Source organism: Oncorhynchus nerka, unplaced genomic scaffold, assembly GCF_034236695.1.
Source record: "Oncorhynchus nerka isolate Pitt River unplaced genomic scaffold, Oner_Uvic_2.0 unplaced_scaffold_2425, whole genome shotgun sequence".
Classification (NCBI taxonomy): domain Eukaryota; kingdom Metazoa; phylum Chordata; class Actinopteri; order Salmoniformes; family Salmonidae; genus Oncorhynchus; species Oncorhynchus nerka.
In genome coordinates this window covers 14,024-18,717 of record NW_027038934.1, presented here as the reverse complement: position 1 = coordinate 18,717, position 4,694 = coordinate 14,024, and positions in this window count along the sequence as shown.

The following is a 4,694-nucleotide window of genomic DNA, read 5'->3' as shown; positions in this document are numbered from 1 at the left end:
CATGGAATTCAAAGGAGGCGATAGACAGATGGGTAAGGGGAGAAAGAGAGAATGACCACTTGGGAGAGATGAGGATCCCGGTGCCACCACCCCGCTGACCAGAAGCTCTCGGGGTGTGCGAGAACACGTGGGCAGACGAAGAGAGAGCAGTAGGAGTAGCAGTGTTGTCTGTGGTGATCCATGTTTCCGTCAGTGCCAAGAAGTCGAGGGACTGGAGGGAGACATAGGCGGAGATGAACTCTGCCTTGTTGGCCGCAGATCGGCAGTTCCAGAGGCTACCGGAGACCTGGAACTCCACGTGGGTCGTGCGCTGGGACCACCAGATTAGGGTGGCCGCGGCCACGCGGTGTGGAGCGTTTGTATGGTCTGTGCAGAGAGGAGAGAACAGGGATAGACAGACACATAGTTGACAGGCTACACAAGAGGCTACGCTAATGCAAAGGAGATTGGAATGACAAGTGGACTACACGTCACGAGTGTTCAGAAAGTTAAGCTTACGTAGCAAGAATCTTATTGACTAAAATGATTAAAATGATACAGTACTGCTGAAGTAGGCTAGCTGGCAGTGGCTGCGTTGTTGACTATGTAGGCTAGCTGGCATTGGCTGCGTTGTTGACACTACACTAATCAAGTCGTTCCGTTGAGTGTAATAGTTTCTACTGTGCTGCTATTCGGGGCTAGCTGGCTAGCTAGCAGTGTTGATTACGTTACGTTGCGTTAAAAGAACGACAATAGCTGGCTAGCTAACCTAGGAAATCGCTCTAGACTACACAATTATCTTTGATACAAAGACGGCTATGTAGCTAGCTATGTAGCTAGCTACGATCAAACAAATCAAGCCGTTGTACTGTAATGAAATGAAAAATGTGATACTACCTGTGGAGCGAAGCGAAATGCGACCGGAATGTTGAGTGCAGAAGTTCTGTTCGGTAGACGTTGGCTAGCTGTTGGCTAGCTAGCAGAGTCTCCTATGTTAAGGACGACATAAAACTACACACTCTAAACTACACAATTATCTTGGGTACGAAGACAGCAAAGACAACTATGTAGCTAGCTAACACTACACTAATCAAGTCGTTCAGTTGAGTGTAATAGTTGTGCTGCTAATCGGTAGACGGTGGACTAGCTAACGGTGGACGTTAGCTAGCTGGCTAGCTGCAGGGCAGTGTAGACTGCGTTAGGACGACGAAATACGATAATTACGCAATTATCTATGATACAAAGACGGCTATGTAGCTAGCTAAGAAGAAATTGCTAAGATTAGACAAATCAAACCGTTGTACTATAATGAAATGTAATGAAATGTAATACTACCTGCGGACCGAGTGCAGATGCGACCGCTCGCTCCAACCCGGAAGTTAGAATACCGCTTCGTTTGCCTCTTTTACAACGTCGTTGTTTTGGGTCGCAGGCTGGGATCCATTCCGCTGTTGTCATATCGATCCCGTTAACTTTTTAGGGTTGTAATCCCGTTAAGGTATTATCACATTTGGTAAAGGTTTAATGTTTTATTTTTGTGTGGAACCGAGTGATTGTGATCAACTATTTTACAAGTCACATAGCTAGAAGCTTTTGGTTTGTCTGAATAAATGTACATAATTTCCTCAATGTAGTTTTAATAAAGAATACAAGTATTTGAGCTTTCTGAGTTTGTTTGGCATGTTATTCATTTTGTGTCAAATTCACGAGCTGGTAAAATGGAGCTGTCTACTCTGTCTGCTCCAACAGACTTCAGTGCTGGTGCAGAGACAATTTCATGGCCACACTCCAGTTTTGAAGCTTAATGTAATGATCATCAGTTTTCTACATGTGTACTAATAGTCAGACACCTTCAGTTGTTTCTATCTTTATCTATAAATGTTACTATGGTGTGAACAGAAAATACAATTGTTTTTTGATTAAAATACAGTGAAGACCAGGTTAAAACTAAACTTGTACTAAATGTTTTTTTGACATTTATGTGAATTGTGGAAATCTACTTTAGTTTAAGTGCACTTACTTTGTGTAGACTAATTTTAAAGTGTGTACTTTGTGTGATATGAATGTTTTGTTGTCAATGCTTAGCTACCTGATCCATTGAAATGAGATCAGTGCTTGACTTGGACAGGAGCTCACTGGAGCAGAGAACCGGCACCTCAAATGTCTACTGTTTGCGCTCATGTTCCTGTCAAGGCTTTGGGTAACTGGTGAAAAGGAGTCAGACGCAGGAGAGTTGAGATGCGTGGACAAGGTATTTATACACGAAAAAACACGGGTATAGAAACAATACAACGGTCCGTGAAATATACCGGTACCACGAATAAACTGGCGTTCATACAAAGCCCGGCAACAAAATACCAGCCATCAGATACGTATGTATGTGTGAAACAGAGGGTTAAATACTGAATCTGTAATGGGGGAATTGAAACCAGGTGTGAAAAAAACAAAGACAAAACAAATGGAAAATGAAAAGTGGATCGGCAATGGCTAGAATACCGGTGACGTTGACCGCCGAGCGCCGCCCGAACAAGGACTGACTTCGGTGGAAGTCATGACAGTACCCCCCCCTTGAGCCACGCGCCGACACCGGCCTCGGGGACGACCCGGATGGAGACTGTGGAACTCCTGCAGCATCGACGGGTCCAATACGTCCTCCACCGGCACCCAGGATCTCTCCTCCGGACCTTACCCCTCCCACTCCACGAGGTACTGAAGGCCCCTCGCTAGACGCCTCGAGTCCAGTATGGCTCGAACTGCATACGCCGGGGCCCCCTCGATGTCCAAAGGGGGCGGAGGAACCTCCCGCACCTCAGACTCCTGGAGTGTACCAGCCATCACCGGCCTGAGTAGAGACACATGGAACGAGGGGTTAATATGGTAATCGGGGGGAAGCTGTAACCTGTAACAAACCTTGTTCAGTCTCCTCAGGACTTTGAATGGCCCCACAAACCGCAGGCCCAGCTTCCGGCAGGGCAGGTGGAGGGGCAGGTGGAGGGTCGAGAGCCCCGGTGTGCCGTGGCGGTCTGTGCCAGTCCTCTGACGCCTCCCGGCCCACTGAAGGTGCACATGAGCGGTGTCCCATGTCTCCTCCGAGCGCCTAAACCAGTCGTCCACCGCAGGAGCCTCGATCTGGCTCGATCTGGCACCCCAGTACGCACTGGAAGGGGGAGAGGTTAGTGGATGAGTGGCGGAGCGATTTCTGGGCAATCTCTGGCCAAGGTATGAACGCCGCCCACTCCCCCGGCCGGTCCTGGCAATAGGACCGCAGAAGCCTACCCACAACCTGGTTCACTCTCTCCACCTGACCGTTACTCTTGGGGTGAAAACCTGAGGTAAGGCTGACTGAGACCCCCAGACGTTCGATGAACGCCCTCCAGACCCTTGATGTGAACTGGGGACCTCGATCAGATACTATGTCCTCAGGCACCCCGTGGTGCCGGAAGACGTGTGTGAACAGGGCCTCCGCAGTCTCTAGGGCCGAAGGGAGACCGGGCAAAGGGAGGAGACGGCAGGACTTAGAAAACCAATCCACAACGGCCAGGATCGTGGTGTTCCCCTGTGAGGGAGGAAGATCTGTTCGGAAGTCCACCGACAGGGTAAGGGTTGTATCTTCCCTCTGGGCAGGTGCCTAGGAGTCTTGCACTGGGCGCACACCGGGTAGGAGGAAGCATATACCCTCATGTCCTTAGCCAAGGTGGATCACCAGTACTTCTCACTGAGACAACGCACTGTCCGGCTGATACCCGGATGACCAGAGGAGGGTGACGTGTGGGCCCAAGAGATCAAACGGTCGCGGACAGCAGACGGAACGTACAGACGCCCAGCTGGACACTCGGGAGTGGGTTCTGCACGTAACACCCGCTCGATGTCCGCGTCCAGCTCCCACACTACCGGTGCCACCAGGCAAGAGGCCGGGAGTATGGGAGTGTTATCCATGGACCGCTCCTCTGTGTCATACATCCGGGACAGTGCATCTGCCTTAGCGTTCTAGGAACCTGGTCTGTAGGACAGGGTGAAAACAAAACGGGTAAAGAACATGGCCCACCTTGCCTGGCGAGGGTTCAGTCTCCTTGCCGCCCGGATGTACTCCAGATTGCGGTGGTCAGTCCAGATGAGAAAAGGGTGTTTAGCTCTCTCAAGCCAATGTCTCCACGCCTTCAAGGTCTTGACAACAGCCAACAGCTCCCGGTCCCCCACGTCATAGTTTCGCTCCACCGGGCTGAGCTTCTTCGAAAAGAAGGAACACGGCGCTTTGGTGGCATACCTGAGCGCTGAGAGAGCACGGGTCCTAACCCAGTCTCGGACCTGCGTCCACCTCCACTATGAACGCCAAATAGGGATCCGGGTGCGCCAGCACGGGAGCCGAGGTAAACAGCCGTGACCAAAAGCCCTGTCCACCTCAGCCGACCACTGCAAATGCAGTGGTCCCCCCTTCAGCAGTGAGGTAATGGCAGCTGCTACCTCACCAAAGCCCCGGATAAACCTCCGGTAGTAGTTGGCAAACCCTAGAAACCGCTGCACTTTCTTTACCGTGGTGGGAGTCGGCCAATTACGCACAGCTGAAATGCGGTCACTCTCCATCTCCACCCCTGATGTGGAAATGCGATACCCTACGAAGGAGACAGCCTGCTGGAAGAACAGGCATTTCTCAGCCTTGACGTATAGGTCATGCTCCAACAGTCGTACAAGTACCCTGCGCACCAAGGACACATACT